The following is an 18794-nucleotide window of genomic DNA, read 5'->3' as shown; positions in this document are numbered from 1 at the left end:
GTGTGTGTGTGTGTGTGTGTGTGTGTGTGTGTTGCTATTCATGGGGCTTGAACTCAGGGCCTAGGCACTGTACTTGGCCTTCTCAAGGCTAGCACTCTGCCACTTGGGCCACAGCAACACTTCCAGCTTTTTCTATGTATGTGGTACCTAAGAATCGAACCCCGCTCTTTGTGCATGCTAGGCAAGCACTCCTATCACTTGGCCAAACTCCTGGCCCCCTCAATTTATATTTGTATCAATACACATTTAATGAAAAATGGGCCTGAGAAAACAGGCCTATTACATTATAGACATACTAACCTGAGGAAGCAAAGACTAGAACCTGAACATCAAATTGAATACTTTGCCTGAGTGGAGTAAATGTGTTGACTTTACCTTTTTCCTCAAATTATTCTAAGTAGAGAAAAAAAGCAATGATCCTGAAAAGGAACAAAAAGTAAAATAATATTTTAAATGTATATTACATTATGTATATTTCAGTATAAATAATGATTGATTATGATATTGAGGAGATCTGCCTTTTGTACCCATTTAAACAAGCAAGTATATTCTTACATTTGCTTTAGATTTCTGGGAAAATGGAAGACACTTGAGATTTATGAGCATAGTCTCACCAGGCAGTATCACAGTCATGATATGACAAAAACTCCCTCCACTCACCTGGCTCTACTTCTCCCTCATTCTTGTTCTTTCTTCCATTTTCATCTTCTAGGTCTTGGCAGTTTAGACTCTGCTTTTCCAGAAGCCAAATTTCCCCTGTGTATAACTTTCTCTGACTTAAATAACTTCATCAGAAACTTAATACTTAGTATTCAGAGACAGACATTGAGATATGTCAAGACACTGTGTTAGGAGAGGTTAAATGAGAATAACTACATTCTAGGACCTATGTCCTCTCCTGGGATACCTTAATTCTTTTTCTAGGAAATTCCCTTGTAGTTCATCTTTGGATTGAACAAGATACTTGGGATAATTCCAGAAATCTTTGTAGCTAGAGCCAGTTCTTCCTATTATAAAAACCATTTTCCAAAGGATATACACTTACCAGACACTAAACAACTTCACCCAGTTCATTGAACTAAGCAGAAGAAAATTTTGTCAAATGCATTAAGTTCTTTTGAAAACTATATAGCCCTAAACTTAACATTAAAGAATAATACTGTCCTGAATAATTACTCTCTACTTCTGATGACTGAAATAGCAAGAATTAATAGAAATCACAATTGAGATTTGGAGATGGGGTATAGCTTGAACTCAGGGCTTGGATGCTGTCCCTTAGCTTTTTGCTCAAGGCTGCCATTCTGCTCCTTAAACAACTCCACCTCTGACTTTTTGATGACTGACTGGAGATGAGAATCTCAAAGACAGGCCAGGAGTTTGTCCTAGTGGTAGAGTGCTTGCCTAGCATGCACAAAGACCCGGGTTCGATTCCTCGGTACCACATACATAGCAAAAAGCCGGAAGTGGTGCTGAGGCTCAAATGGTAGAGTGCTAGCCTTGAGAAAGTCCAAGAACAGTGCTCAAGCCCTGAACCCAAGCCCAGGACTGGCAAAAAAGAATCTCAAAGACTTTCTGCCTATACTGGCTTCTTCTCCAGGTCCTTCCATCTCAGCTTTATGAATAGCTAAGAGTATAGGTATGAAATGTGGGTGCTAGGTCTTGATAAATTGATATTTTTCAATTAGAAAAATACAAAAGTGAAGCTCATGTTCCTGGAGCCTCTAGCTATTAATGCATCTATATTCCTGGCTTAGATTCAGTATGGCTCAGTATACTTATAGTTGACTGTGCTGGAAAGAATGATAAAGAACATGAAATGTCATTTGACAACACATCAGATGATCTTTTATATCATCAGAGTGTAAGTTTCTAAAGTTTAATTCCCATCAGTGTAAGTTTTTGTTTGTTTGTTTGTTTGTTTTGTGGGTCATGGGGTTTGAACTGGGTCTGAGCACTGCCCTGAGCTCTTGAGCTCAAGGCTACCACCCTACCCTGGGGCCAGGGCATTGTCCCTGTGCTCCTCAACTCAAAGCTGCCACTCTACCCTTGGGCCAAACCCCACTTCCCATTTTCTAGAGGTTAATTGGAGATAAGAGTCTCAGGTCCTTTTATGCCTTGGCTAGCTTTGAACTTTGATCCTCATATCTCAGCCTCCTAAGTAGGTAGGATTACAGGCATGAGCCACCAGGCCCAGCAAGTACATGTTGTTTTAACTCAAGAGAAAGAAGAATCATTTGGTGATTATATTTTGTTATAAAGTCTATCATAATGTTATTTCTTTACCCCAAACCAAAGTCTATCATAATGTTATTTCTTCATACATCATAGGAATAGTTGAAATTCAGACTATCTCTTTTTGTTTCAGAATTAAAGGGACTTTTTTCAAAACATACATTGATGCACAAGGTACCAAAATACTCTTAGTAAATGGAATCTCCTCCAGTTTCTTGGTTAAGCTTCAGCCAGCCAGGCACAGAAACATACCTGAAGAATCATACCCAGATCAGGTTCCCTTGTCTCTTCCTTGTTTTTAACAGCCGTGTATAACCTCCAATTACATGAAGTCAACAGAACTGAGTTCCTGCTCTGCAAGCCAAGTGGCATCAAAGCCAAACCCACAGCTCCCAAAAACTATCAAGCTGAGCCTGTGAGTTGGACCAATAGGGGCAGCTGCTGAAGATCAGTGGGAAGAGAAGCTAAAGCTGTGGATCACAAGCCATGAGAATGCTGGGAGACATGACCAGAGGCAACAAGGCAAAACTATGATTTTATAGGTAGCCACAGGAGTGCACGCTAGCATGAAGCAATTGAAATGGGGTGACTTACACAACAGAAATAATTCCCCACTGCCCATGAGTAAACACATAACTGGAACTGCTAAGAGCACAAGGATTCCCCACCAGCAACTCCTAAGCTAGGAAGGTACTTAGACTCACATACCGTGCCTGTGGAATACTCTGCAGCTCCATTGATCTTATGGTCTGTACTCGTGCAGATAGCCTGAAATACCGTCATGTCAGTAAATGTAAGCCTAAAGTGTCTCATCTCTTTGTTTTAAGGAAGTACAATGACGGTAATTACATAGGCTTTGATGGTAGGCAGAAGTTGAAATAGTAATTGAGCATTGCCTCTTATACACCTCCTTCATTTTATGGGACATTTTGCAAGCTGCCATGTGAAAGAACTTGAGGATAAAGAGTATGGGTTGGCATCTCAATAGGAGCAACTCTATATTTACATAAATATCTATTACATATCTCAAAAAGAAACACACACACATACTACACACACACACACACACACACACACACCCCCATGAATTTCTACCCTGCATTAGCTTCTACAAAAATGAAGCTGATATAACTTAAAAGGAGAGAGTTTCGGGGTCCTAATTTTAAATTATTCAGTCTATGATTAATTGGCCCAGCCACTTTGGAGCTTGTAATAAGGCAAGACAGTATGGCCAAAGCATGAGATACGGTGAAAACCATTCACTCCATGTCTAGGATATGAGCACAGAAGAGGACAGATCAGGTTCCTCTTGGTCTCTTTAGGGGAATGCCTCCAATTGCCTAGAAGATTGCTCAGCAGTCTTCACAATAGTGCCCAGGTGGCAACCAAGCCTTTAAAATCTGGGCCTTGGGGGACATTCCAAATCAAAACTATAGCATATGCTATTTTTGTCATTGTTTTATTTTAATTGTGTGTGCCAGTCCTGGGACCTGAATTCAGGGTACGAATGCTGTCCTTGAGCTTTCTTTTGTTTGTTTGTTTGTTTGTTTTCCCAAGACTAGGGTTCTACCATTTGAGTTAAAACTCCCCTTGTGATATTTTGATAGTTAAGAGTCTCAAGATGTTTCTGCCTGAGCTAACTTTTCACTGTGATTCTAAGATCTCAGCCTCTTGACAAGCAAGAATTCCACACATGAGTCACAGATGTACTTGTACTTCAAGAGATTTCCATTCAGTACATCAGTTTAGGAGCAGTTAACTAATGTAAGTCTTTCCATCATTCTCCCCATTTCTCCCAGCCCCACCCATCCAAGCAAGTTACTGGATTCCATGGTTAACTATGAACATCCAAGAGTAGGACTGTATTCACTCTTTAGTCCTCTCTCCATTTGTGAAAGATGGTCATTTGTTTACCAATTAATCCACACATTCATCAAATGCTTTGTTTCAAACCACATCAGGTACCAGTCACTAGGTGTTGGCTTAATATCATCCTATTTATGGGCAAGGCTAATGATGTATAAAAAATTTCGTGTAGTACTTCTAGGTTGTAAGAGCAAGTGAGATCTGCAAAGTCATACATTTTTCTCCCAATGAGTATACTGGATTTCTTTGCTGTCCCAGTGGCTCACAGCTATACAGGAGGCTGAGATCTGAAGATCACGGTTCAAAGCTATCCTGGGCACTAACAACCTTAAAAATCTTATCTCTAATTAGCCACTAAAAATGGGAAGTGGGGCTGTGGCTCAAGGGTCAGAATGGTAGTCTTGAGTTGAAGATCTCAGGAAAAATGCTGAGATCCTGGGATAGGGTGATAGCCTTAAGCTGAAGTGCTCAGGTCTAGAGTTCAAGCCCCATGACAAAAAAAAAAAAAACCCTATACTAGTTTTTCATCCTTAAAGAACATGTACATTTTTAATGTTAATATTTTGAAGTCCTACAACACTATTTTTAGTTACATTAGATTTGTATGATAGAGTTATGCCATGGCAAACACGATTTGGTTTGTTGGAACTTTCATTCTAATTCAGAGGTCAATATTTACTATACAAATTCTACAATTCAATTTTGCTTCCCTCATTTGGATCACATATTTGTGAAACCTGTATTATGTTATTTAAAGTTTATTGAGACTTTGAACCAGGTTGTGGAGCCTGAAGAGAAAAATAAGACCCCATGCTAACAATCTCTGACACTCTCCAAGACTTATTCTGAAAAGTCACATGTCTTGTCTGAAAGACTCACTATCTCTTAGGAAAATTGCCTCAATACCCAAAGGAAATTGAGAACACTACCAGTGTGCTTTCTAAAGGATTCCTCAATTTGTAAGTCCAATAATAATAATGAATTCTCTAAGCCAAAAAATTAATGCCTAGCACAACAGAGGACAAATCTTTGTTCTGGGACAATAGTAGCTTGGCCTAGTGGTAGAGTATTTGCATAGCCAGCACAAAACCCTGAGTTCCATTCCTTGATACCACATACATAGAAAAAGCTTTAAGTGGTTCTGTGACTCGAATGGTCGAGCAATAGCTTTGAGAAAGCCAAAAGTCAGTGCCCAGGCCCTGAGTTCAAGCCGCAGAACTAGCAGAAAAAAACAACAGCAACAATTACATTCGGGGGAAAAATCAGAATATAAGTTTTTGACAAATGTAAATTCATCTATAATGTCTGCTTCAGAAACTGAGAAATAATATACACAGATTGTAAAATTCCTTATTGAGTGACTTAAGGTTGACATATACCTCATTATCCAAAATTCTCTTTTGATTATGTACTTTGTATTTCAGTGTTGCTTATAAACATTAGTGGTAGAAAATCTCTAGAAAAACTGAGAAGTCATAATCACTTGTTAATAAACATTTAAATCTCTTGGAGTTCCCTGTTTACTCTTCATAGAGGGGTGTAATCATTCAACCAAAGCTAACTCCATCCTAGAACAGCCAGAAAAAAAGTATCACTGCTCTGAAATCCTCAAGGAGTTGTATTTCACTGAGAGCAAACACATAACAACCAACCAATGTTGATGCAAGACAGAAGTTAAACACAACAGTAAATGTATAAATATGCTGTCATCGGGGAATTGAGGATTTAAAGAAGGTTGAAAGGTGGAGGCAGAGAAAAACTCCCTTACTACAGTGGCATGGCACCCAGGATTTGAACTCTAAAGGTTGTGTTGCCACACTGAAAGAAATGTAACTAAAAGCACTGAGAACCTAGAAGATGATGTGTTTTTACCAAATACAAGTTGGGCTAGCCACGAGATAGACTAAAGGGTAAAATCGTCTTCAGCAGCCTGCTTAGCTTCACCAGACATTAAAGTCCAGTCATTCTATGTATCTAACCTTTGTGAAGCTGGATCTGCAGGGATTATTTATTTAGTTTAGGTTTCGAACATTATCCTTGTGAAAATCCAGATGCTTTGGTACCTTTTATCTTGAGAATTTAACAGAAAAAAGAAGTCTATCCTTGTTTAGGGTGGCATTTGGTGTTATAAATCATGGCATGCTGGGTTTCAGTTGTGGCTGTAAACTGAAATATGTCTCCTTTTAACTTCTACTCAGTGGCCCAGTTCTGCCCTTAGGAACTAACATAGATTAAGTTGAATCTGTCTCCTGTGTTGCGGCCCTTAAACTGTCACTGTTAAGAGTTCTCTTCACTTCCTTTCCTTGGGCCCTTTGCTCCTCAGCTCTTCATGTTTGTTTAGAGTGAGTTTCTTACTGGCCTGTATGATTGACTCTGTCCATATACTAATCGGCTAGAATCTTTCCTAAAAAAGGAAATCTCCCAGGGCAAGGGTTCAGGAAGCTATTAGTACTTGACAGTGGGCACGATTAACTTCTGCTCTCCTTTGGGAAGTAAGTGTGGGAAGATACCTTCGGCATCCCTTTAATCAGTCCTCTCTGTTCTTGGAAACTTTCTGAGTTGTAATGTATCTACATTAGGAACAATTATCAAATGATCTATGCAAATTCAAATATCTTAATGCAACTCTCTTATTCAATTTAAAAATCAAGCATCATATTACTTCTTGGAGTGGCAGCAAGGATGTCTACCACATTTCATGGGGAAAACAAGCATTTATTATGGGCACTATCCAAAGCCAACATTTATTAAGCTCTAACTATATGCCAGACAATGTGTTTCAAGAAATATATCCATTTAAAAATTAAACTATTAATTTTGCTACGAAATTAAAAGGAATTAACATTATACCAAATACTATGAAAACATATAACATGAAAAGTAAGTTCTACTCTGCCTTCTCTTGGAAATGTAGATTTCAACATTTTATACATAATGCCAGTATGTTATATAATGGCTTTACATGTACGTATACTGCTGTGGTCATAACATATCTGTCTGGATATAGGTAGTTGCTTTGTAATATCCCAGTCATCTTAATCTACTCACTGCATGTATAACAAGCTATAAATATACCACAATTTGTAGTGTACTTATTCTGCAAATGGTTCTTCATCAAGCATAAAAACAGCTGAAGTTTAAAGAAATTATTGCTTTGCCTGATATACACTTAAAATGTTTTAAGTGTTCAAGTACTTATCTGTTTATGTAAACTATTCATAATTACTCTAAAATAATTTTCACTGGTGGATTCCACAGTAGTTCACAGATTTTCCTGAGCTCATAACTGAATTTCCCCTGTACTGCAAAAATTGTACATTGAAATTATTGAAATAGACTGAATAACTTACTATGTCCAGAGTCAATGAACTCAAACAACAATTTGTCAAAATATAATGGGAAAATGAAATCTTGTAAGCTATATATGTAAGCATTGTTAATCTCTGTATAATCTCAAATTTTTGTTTCACAGGCGCTTTTGGTTTTTATTTATTTTTAACAGAAAAGTGTTATTGCATCCAGAAATATCCCAAGTCATGTACTGAAAACCTGTCTTTTATTTACAAAGTTTTTTTCCTAACATTTTTATTTGCTCTATTCAGATAGCCAGAATTGATCCTATCTCATGGACTCCTGTGTCATCACTGAGTTTTAAATAAAGCTGTTAATGGAATGCAAAAAATATTAAAATATGATTATGAGTCTGCTAAAAGAATAAACATGTCAAGTGTCAACAAAATATTGTAAGTCTGCTGTGTTTCAAATGGAATCAAAATAGATTGCTTCAACTTGCTCTTTTTCAGTGTCTGTGTGAGAAAATGAAGAGATACACCTGTTATGTTAACTCTAAGTCTGTTCATCTTTACAATAAATAAATTAAGAATGTGGTCCTCTTGAAATTTTCTGTTCAGTATGACTGACTATGGCTCCTTCCTAATCAAATATATCCACATTATTGTCAGCTACATTATAGAACATTAATAGCTTGTAAAGTGAAATTGATGCATCACAATGGACTATTCCTGAAGCAGTGACAAATTCATCAATGATAGATGCACTAATGGATATCTTGAATTGCAATAAATATAAAAGCATATTAGCAATTGCAGAGCATTAAAAATGTCATCTGTGAGTTTAGGTATTTATGAGGCTGAGCCAGCTGGAAACAAAGGTGGTGCATTCCTCTGAGCCACTGCTACACTAGGCTTCCAAGGAAAGCAGAGGCCCTTTCATCGCATAGGTCAGACAGCCAGCAAATTGTTGTCACAGCTGTGCCATTGTCAATTAGGGCTCCAATGACTTAGCCCTTTGTTTTTCCTTCTTGCACATCATGCAACAACTTTTCTCTGAGCTTGGGTGCTTCACTCCTGCAACCTTACTACCACCTTTCCCCTGGTGACTTTCCTCACATGTTCTGATTCATCTTCCAGGTATCGATCTGAAGCTAAGAGAAATGACATCTTGGGGAAGCATCTCGGCCACTTCAAAAGGCACTGCTATTCCTTCTGGGCTATTTTGGCATGTCGAACCCAACAAGCTGAGCAGCAGTGCTTCATTCTGATCTACCCCTGCCTCTGATATATCCACTGTACCTGCCCAACCTTCCTGAACCATAAAGACTTTGTTTAATGTCAGTCAAACCTTGCAGGACATCGGAGTCAGTGTGCAGTGGACAGACACTCATATGTTATTTTCTCTTCTTCCTCAAGTTTGAGCATGAAGATCAGTACTGAGATCACAGGAATATGTGCAAGAGACAAAATGAGAGTTGGGCTGTGGCTCAAGGGTACAGCGGTAGCCTTGAGCTGAAGAGCTCAGGAACAGTGCCCAGACCAGAGTTCAAGCCCCATGGACACCCCCCACCCAAAAAAAGTGTTAGACATAGAGTTGTTATTACTTGCTGATGAAACTAATGTAGAGTAGTAGAGAAGAAATGGGAAGAAATTAATAAAGATGTTTCCAAAATTTCTTTGTGTGTTATTTACATAGTTGGTTCAGTTACCTAGACAGGGCAGATTCTAGTAAGAGCAGAACTCAGGTAAATGAGGTATATTTTGATTGAGCCATGTAAAATCTGAGATACTATATAAATGTTAACTCTGTTTTGAGATATCAAACCAATTCACTTTCAAAAAACAATGGACTGACCATTGCCCAGCTTCTAGGAGGCAAGTTCATTCCTTAGAATATTCTATAGGCCTTCTTAGGAAGCTTAGCTTTGAATAGATAAGATCTTAGGCAATGACAGATAGTTTGAGCTAATAATGTGTTTAGTGGCTGCCTGCTTTTGTTTACTGGGTTTTCTGAGTCTATATCACTTTGACCTCTGACAAGGCAGCATTCTGAGCAGAGGAATTTCATTGCAAAGGCAGATAGTGGCTATGTGGGGGCATGATGCACAGCCAAAACATTGGACATGAAATCTCAGGCCAATTTGCAGTGTTCAACATATTTATTTGCTATCAAATTCAATCTGTGCTAGGATCATTTACCACACAAGTTCATCAGGAGAGAAGCACTGGACTTTGCTGTCTGTGTCATTTTCTTTGCTGTACCTTTTTATTGTAATAAATTGTCACCATGAGAATAAAAGCTTTATCAAAGTTTGTAGTGTTTATCTTGAATCTGAGATTAGTCTTGGGGAATTCCAATGAAGATGTTTATTGGATATTAAAGAGTATCTTGTAGCTTGTTGATCAATTGAAGGAGGAACCAGAAATGGAGATAATAATTTGGAGCTCAGTAGAATATAGATGATCGCCTGTGATGTGGAAAGTTCACCCAGAATATGTGAGAAGAATATCACCAGGGGAAAGTTTGCTGCTTTTAAAAAGATCCATTGGGGAGTTCTACGTTTAGCCTTTTGAGGCACTGCCATACTGCTTTCCATAGTGGTTGAACGAGTTTGCACTCCCACCAACAGTGTAGTAGTGATCCCTCCTGGCTACATTCCCTCCAGCATCTGTTATTATTCTTTTTTCTGATCCTGGCCATTCTAATTGGAGTGAGGTGGAATCTTAGAGTTGTTTTGATTTGCATTTCTTTTATGACCAGAGATGTTGAGCATTTCTTCATGTGTCTACAGGCCATTTTTGTTTCTTCTTCAGAGAAGACTCTCTTTAAGTCTTTGGCCCAATTTTTAATGGGATGGTTGTTACTTTTAGTTTTGGAGTGATTCAATTTTTTGAATTGTTGATATATTTTAGATATGAGGCCTTTGTCCATTGTTTGGTTGGTGAAGATCTTCTCCCACCCTGTAGGCTTCCTATTTAATTTACTAGCTATGTCCTTTGCCATACAAAAGCTCTGCAGTTTAATGCAGTCCCACTTATCCAGCCTTTCTCTGATTTGTTGTGATTCTTGGTCCTTATTAAGAAAGTTTCAACCTGTGCCCAGGAGGCCTAGTGTATCTCCTATTCCTTCTTGTAAAGTTTTCAGTGAGTCAGCTTTTACTTCCAGGTCTTTGATCCATTTGGAGTTAATTCTAGTGCAGGGGGACAAAGAAGGATCCAACTTTAGTTTTCTGCAGGTGCTTAACCAATTCTGCCAGCACAACTTGTTGAAGAGGCTGTCTTTCTTCCATTCTATTTTTTTGGCTCCCTTGTCAAAGATTAGGTGGCCATAGGTCTGTGGTTTAATATCTGGGTCCTCAGTTCTATTCCATTGGTCTTCAGGCCTGTTCTTGTGCCAGTACCAAGCTGTTTTGTTATAGCCCTGTAATAGAGGATTCCTCTACTTGGCATTTACCCAACCATCCAAAATCTAGGGCATACTAAATCCACTAGCACAACAATGTTCATTGCAGCATTATTCACCATAGCAAAGATATGGAACCAACCTAGATGTCCCTCAGTTGATGAGTGGATCAACAAGTTGTGGTATTTGTACACAATGGAATTCTATGCTGCTGTCAGAAAAAACGACATCGACCCATTTGTTAGGAAATGGAAAGACTTAGAAAAAATCATATTAAGTGAAGTAAGCCAGACTCAAAGGAACATAGGCTCAATGGTTTTCCTCATTTGTCATAATCAGTAGAAACCTTGGGCTCTACTAGCAGAGATCTGCAATAGAGCAACACCTTGATATATAAGGCCATATAGTATGAAGCTAATTGAAAGGACCTCCAGGATACTGAAACAAAAGCCATATAATGAATGATTGTTGTCCTTAATGTACTGTGTTATCTTTCATCTCCTTTGCTGTCTCTTGGGTATCTCATATTGTTACAGTATCTCACTTTGTTATCTGATATATTGAATTTATTTGTATTTGGTTATTTGAAATTTGATAGGGAAGGAGGGAAAACCAAGATGGGGGGTGGGTGGTAGGTGGGGGGAAGGGTGATGGGTACCAAGACATGTGAAAGGGTATCAATGTATGTGAATTAATGCACCTTCTATCTGGCAAATATCATGTAACCCTTTTATTAATTACAATAAAAATTAAAAAAAAAAGATCCATTGGACTGAGTTCCTACTTTTAGTAGCTCAGATTATTGGTGGGAACCTTGGAGGACACAGAGATAGACCTTGAAGCCACTGTCTACGAAAAGAGAAGACAAAGGGAGCAGTGACTTACTGCAATATAGGACAGGGTTCCAGAACAGGAATCACTGGCCAACACCAGGAAGAATCAGAAGCATTTTCCTATCAATTTACAGCAAAACTCATATAGAAGCCAGGGGAAATATCAACTTATGTTCAGTTTTATGAAATGGTTATCCATTTTAGAAACTTAGTATTTAAAGAAGGGCTTAGGACAATCTAACAGGCAGGATAAGGGATTTCCAAAGATGACATCATACTAACAACAGGAATCTGTGAATAAATTGCCTTGCTTGAAAAATGAGATTTTGCTGATATGGTTAGTGGAAGAGTAAACTAGACTTATACTAAGTCATCCTGATAGGCCTCTATGAATTAATACAAGTGATAAACCTTTATTATCTGTGGTGACACAAACAGGACCATAGAGTCACATATTTGTTGGCTTAGAACATGGAGAGATACGTAAGCCAAGAAATTCAGGCAATTTCTAAAAGCTAGAAACAAACAACAGCAACAACAAAACTGGAAAGAAATTCTTCCGCAAATCACACAGAAAAAAGTACTCTTGCCAACAAGTTCAGAATTAGCTTGTAAGACCTATGTGATATTTCTGGACTGCAGAATGATAGGATAATATACTTTTACAATTTTAAATTGCTGTTTCTTACTCTAGCAACAGAAAACAAACTCAAGTATTAAAAATTCATTATTTTCTTTTGACTATGCACTTGAGGCATTCTTCCTTTAAAAACAATTCTAAGGAAATGACTTATAAGAAAAATCTCACTTTAGTTAGGATCTTCAGAAATTCAATTCAAGAAATCTAACAAGCATAACCATTTTACAATTCCAAAACTCTGACTATGATAAAAGATTTTTATTGCAAACAAAGTTTTATGAAGATAAGCCAAACCCTGGTTGGTTCAGTATTTTTTAAACTAAAAATTTAAAACCCACTATATTGCAGCACTTGGAGTTTAATGAATGGTTAGTGGGAATTAGTTATGCAAGTCTCTTCTCTTTTGGCTACTTAGACATGCAAATCACAGACCTCTGGAGATATAAATCAGGAGACCAAAAGATTCTAGACTCCTACCTCAAATCAGTATGACTAGTCTTCCTTTTATCAGTTTTATGTATTTAACATATTTAGAAAATGGGTCTCAGTAAAAATCTACTTTTGCTTCATGAAGCTGAAATACTTCCAGGTATAATCATGCACAACTGTGTCCTCTACATAAAATGATGCTCAGGTAGGAGAATTTCCAGGTTACAAAAAAGCAAGGGCTATACAGGGAGATTTTAAAAAAAATTAAAAGTCAGGAAAAACAAGTAACCTATGTAATCTCTGCTCTAAATATCTAATTAGAACTTTGAAGGAATTTTCTGAATAAGTATGGCAGTCAATGATACCATCATATTCTAATGTAATATATTTCATGGTATCTAAATGGAAGTGTCATACAGGATTAAAAAACATGTCACTGATGTCATGCATTGTCAAATGATAAAAGCCATGACTTTCCAAATATGCTTTACAGAATATGATGTATATCAGAACTGGCGTTGTGGCTTAAAGTGGTTGATTGCTAGCCTTGAGCTAGTGCCTAGCTCAGAAATGATTTCTATGATATAAGAAGGGAAAGAAAATATGTTCAAACTTGTTCTTGGAATTATGGTAAATTTAACCTATTTATGCTGTATCTATTTTTTAATTGCACCATATCAAAGTTAAAGAATTTATTGTCATGGCATATGTCCTGTCTTTTTTTCCTCCCTACATAGAGGTCAAGGTGAGTTCTATCATGGGTCTTAGGTCTTGAGCCACAATGAGAAGGTTCTCAGCTCTGAAGGCCAGCTCTCAGATCACCAGAAGGAAAAACAGTCTTCTTAATGGCATCCAAAAACATGAATTTAGGATTAGGAAAACTTGGCTCAGAATAGGCACATCAAAACATCTTGCTCTCTAAAAGAAATAATTACTTAACTCTATCTTTCTTTTGGTTGCTTTAGTGGAGATATAAAGCAGCTCTCTTTAGCCATACGAGACAATAAGTTGTCAGAATTCTCATCACGGATATGATGGGTAACACAGTCCACATGTTCTTGAAATATAGTTCTATAATGCAAAAAGAATTTCTAACTTGATGAATTCCTTGTTTGAAATTATGATAAGTCAATCTGTTAACTGAGTGATAGTATTCCTGCCTTTATATACTCCTAGATTTTAATGAAGTCATTAAACTCGTTTTGAAAAAAAGAAGATAAAGTCAGATACCAACGCTGACCTTGAGTGTCTCATTGATAATCACTTTTCCTATAACAAAAACATAACTCTGAATCACAAATTGGGTTAATTTTTCCCTCAAAAACCCCACTAAGTTAACCTTGATATGATTCAATTCCATCTGTAAAATAAAGGAATTTGTTTAGACTTCTGCTAAGATCCTTTCATAGCTAACAAAACCGAAACTATTAAATAACTGCAACCTTCTGTTTCATCTATTGCGGATACCAATAATAAGACTAATTCCATGCATACATGCTGTACAAAATTATACAATTTAAAATTTTGTATAACTTGTATGATGGAAAGGTGTATATCTCAGCAATTTGGGGAAGAAGTGCAGCAAGGCAACTGCTATTACAACAAAAGGTAAAATTGGAATTTAATTACACACGTAGATAAAATTGTCACTAAATTTCTCAGTTTTCCATTTTAGCAATGATTAGTCTTTTAAGTTGTATTTCCCAATTTCATTCAAATACTTTCAAAAGTTAGTATTTTTCCTAGATTTTTTTTTTAATTATTAACATTGGCTTACATCTGGAGGATGACTTTGGAGATAGAACTTGAAAGTCCATAGGAGGGGAGGTTCCAATGGGTGGCCCAGATGCTCTGTGATTATTCTTCTTTAAAAATATCTCAGAAAAGCCTAATGGTCAGAAAGAGGTTTGCTTGCTTATTTTCTGATGCTGTTAATACTACTTTTGTAAAGTGAAATAGAATCTACTATATTTGAAATTGCCTGCCAACATAGTTCTCGCTACACCAGAGTAGGCATCTACCATATGCCACACACAATGTCACATTTTAAAATCTCAGAGAAGTAACCAGAAAACCTCTGCATGTCCATTCATCTACCCAATAAGTATAATCTGAATCCAAAGTTTGGGTCCAGGGTAGACTTTTCATATTTTCAGTATTGTTTAAAGAATAAAAAATTTTAAAGTCCTTTGCACCTGTCACAATAGATCATAAAGGATTAAAGACAGAAGGAATATTAAACGCTTACTTAAAAGGAAAATATCTCCTTATGCAAGCTGAGGAAATTACTCTAGTGTAACTTCATTGTGTAGAAGGTAAATTGGAGATTGTGTGATTTTATCCATAATCAGCTTCTGATTTTTCACATTAAGAAAATCTATGATATTATTAAACTGCTGGCTAATCAAGTTTGGTACTAGAAGAAGCCCTAGACATCTGAATCTTCACTCAGAACCTCAAAGGTGAGTCTCTTAGAAAGGTCATATACATGACCATAATAACAGCAAGAGAAAATATGGGCAGATGATTAGAAGCTAGCAGAATAACAGACCATGTGCAAGGGATTATAGGCTGTTAATGAGAGGTTTTTCTCTCTTCTGCTGTTTCTATTCGAGGTGCAATAGCAAGAGCAGGGACTTTTAATCCAGGTACCCAGGGAGAAAGTGGAAAGGAACCCAGGTACATGCTAATATTATTCATGGATATAGGTTTCTCAAGCCCAAGAAATTCAAGTCTGAAGCTTCTGGAAGCTTCAGTTTACTGTTGTAGAGAAGGGAATAGAGCTCATATCTGTCATCTATACTTGCTTATTCAAAAATATGCAAACCATATTAAAATTCCAATTCATATTCAAAATGTCAGTATAATGTGAAAATGTTAAGAAGAGTCTCATAACATAGCTCAATTATTTCCATAAACACTTTGAATTTATTCATACACTAATAGAATAATATAATATTTGATATATATTAATCTTATTTTCTAATACCATGTAGTCACTCACAGACTAAAGGCATTATTGTAGCCAATAAAAGCTTTCAAACACAGGATTTACTGCTATTCATCTACAAGATAGATACCAAAATATCCAGAAGTTTTCTACTACAAATTTTTGTACCTATTCAGATAATTTTTTCCAAGAAAAATAACTCATTCTGTACTAGCAGTACATTGTTTATGAATTTTTTAATACTAACAGAAGTGGAGCAAAAACCCATCTTCAAACTCAACCATGTAAAGGACTAAGGAATAATTTTTTTAGTGTGAAGTAGTAAAAGCCACATCTATACACATGTATGTACAACTGGACACACATTTTATGGGTCCAGGTGTTTGTGTCAGTACCCTTGAACTATATCAGTATCCAGAATACAGACACAAACAGTCAAAGAAAAGGAGTCATTGCCCCCTGGCAGTTCAGGAGTGCATTCATTCAAATATTAACATGTTCTGTGTGGCAGAAAATGTACTACTTGCTGGGTTAATAGAAAAAGATAATGCCCCTGTTCTCAAATGGTTCACAGTTTCCTTAAAGAAGTTGACAAGCTGACAGACTAAACTTTGAGCCAAGATAGACTTGTGCACAGTCCTGGATATTAAGATCTATTAGTGAAGTTGCAATCAAAAAGTCCTTCCTAAGCAGATTGAGTTTGATGTTGAATAATAAATTTGAACAACACAGTTGGACAAGAATAGCTGTCCCAGACAGAAAGACAATGAATGCCAAGACTCATATGTGTGCAAAACCATACAGGGAGTAGGTGGGGCCTGGATTCCACCCTGAAATGTGTTGATTCAAAGGTAGAGAGAGATAATCTGGGGAAGTACTACCATTAGATTTGCTTTTATGGAATTCAATAGTAGCTTTCAGGGAATGCAGTAAAGAATCTACAAGCTGAAATATGGGAAAAGGCATCAATGTTCTAGAAGTAATATACCCACTACATGATGAATGTTACTGTAACCGCTCTATACATTATCCCAACAGTAAAATACAATAAAACATTTTTAATATAATGAAATGTTGTTAAATAAAGCTAGGCTCAGAAGGAAAAAATTTAAAAAGAATCTTTATGTTTCTATCTAGAAACATAAAGCCTTATATAAGAATCTGATTTTTCCACATTTTCATCAGTAATATCATTATTATCGTCATTGCCATTGTCATCATCATCACCACCACATTACAGTAAAACAAATACCATGTATATGTTACTTCATTGAATTAAAATAGCTCCATTATTACCTCCATTTGGAACAGAAAAATTAGTTCAGAGATATGCCTTTCTAAAGTTGTCATCAGCAGAGCTAATATTAACTTTAGTATTAGCCCTTCATGCTTTGTGACATCTTCATACCACTTCATATAATGTAAAAATCCCGAACACTGGGCGAGAGGCTATTCTGAGTGAGAGTCTCTTACCTTCTGGATAGACATCAGCTCTAAGCAGCGATGAGAACATAACCAAAATTACTATTTTGTTCTTTATCTCACAACTTCCAACATAATAAGTTTTTAGGACTGGAAGACATAAATGGAAATCAAGGATATTAAGTGCAATAACATGTTCAAACAGACAAATATCATTATTACTCATATATGGGTAGTCAAATGTTGATATTAAAGAAGTAGAAAAAAGATTAAGAGTCATTAGAGAACATTAGCATCCACAACAGTTTCATTACAGTTAAAAAATATTATTACATATTTTATAAATAACTAGAAGAAAGGCACACAAAAATAATGAATCTTTAAGGGGACTGAATGCTAGTTGCCCTGAGTTGATTATTTCACGTTGTGTACATGCATCAAATTCCCACAAGAAACCACATATAATATGAACAATCAAAAACAAGTTTTAAAAGCCTATCCTACAATGCTATGAAAACTGCATAGACAAAAGGGAGATATATATTCAAAAATATACAGTATACTTTAAGAAAGTATTGTATGATTAATAAGCATTCTTTAAACAAAGTACAAAAAGTGCCAAAATCTAGTTAGAAATGCAGACTTCTTTGTGGAGGGGAGGAAGTGTTATGGGACTTGGACTCTCGGCCTGGGTGCTGTTCATGGGCTCTTCGGCTCAAGGCTACCAGCCTACCCCTGGGCCTGGGCATTGTCTGTGAGTTCTTCAGAGAAAGGCTATTGCCCTACCCTTGGAGCCACAGCCTCATGTCCCATTTTCTAGGAATTAATTGGAGAAAAGGGTCTCTCTCAGACTTATGTGCCTGAGCTGGGTTTGGACGGCAATCCTCAGATCTCAGCCTCTTGAGTAGCTAGGTTTACAAGCATGAGTCACTGCTCCTGGCTCAGACTTCTTTTGTAAAAGAAAGTGGCAAGTTGCTCTCTTTTTTTGAATGTCTTTGAAATATTGCACTCATGTTCAGATTTTATTTTCTAGTTGTTCTCTAGTTATTTGATTATGACTCAATTTATTTTCACTAATCTGTTCTATTTGAAAAGAATACCATATCTATATTACCATATATGTTCTACATTATAAAAATAGCAATTACTGAACTTAGAATTGTACTGCACTTGAAAACATGCAAAAATAGTAATTTCTCTCTTTTATTGTTTTTGCCAGTCCTGGGGCCTAGGCACTGTCATTGTGCTTTCTCAAGGCTAGAATTCTACCACTTGAGCCACAGCACCACTTCTGACTTTTTCTACCAAGGAATCGAACCCAAGGCTTCATGCATGCAAGACAAGCACTCTACCACTAGGCCACGCTCCCAGCCCAAAAATAGTAATTTCTTATAAGCATATTTTAGTGACAGTTGCCAGACCCACACATGTAGCAAAGCACCATTTTTTATTTTCTGGAAAGGGTCCCAGAGAGGATCTCCATAACTCAAGAATTCAATATTACTTGCTTTAAGAAAACTGCCAAAAATGCAAGGGATATATGTAACATCATGTCAATGTCAGAAACAACAGTAGTGGATATAGCAGATAACAATCTAATTTCAATTTAAAAACACCTTCATATTTAAAGAAATTACTATATGTATACACGATACGAAACTAAACTTAGAATATAATATTACATAGTATTTCTTAATGTTTACTGTTTTAAAAATGTTTACTGTTT

The 18794-nt window shown here is 36.7% G+C and overlaps 1 long non-coding RNA gene across 1 annotated transcript; it reads right to left on the bottom strand.

The window, feature by feature from the left end:
• Positions 1 to 346: 346 nt before the first annotated feature.
• Positions 347 to 17199, bottom strand: LOC150064225 (uncharacterized). Its single transcript, XR_016535137.1, has 3 exons — positions 17120 to 17199; positions 14474 to 14584; positions 347 to 419 (listed from the first exon to the last, which is right to left on the bottom strand). It is a non-coding gene; the product is annotated as an uncharacterized LOC150064225 (long non-coding RNA).
• Between the last annotated feature and the right edge of the window lie 1595 nt (positions 17200 to 18794).

Source organism: Megascapheus bottae, chromosome 4 (genome assembly GCF_031878675.1).
Source record: "Megascapheus bottae isolate mThoBot1 chromosome 4, mThoBot2.hap1, whole genome shotgun sequence".
Classification (NCBI taxonomy): Eukaryota; Metazoa; Chordata; class Mammalia; order Rodentia; family Geomyidae; genus Megascapheus; species Megascapheus bottae.
Note: the sequence above shows the minus strand (reverse complement) of the source record. Positions and strands in the feature narration are given on the sequence as shown.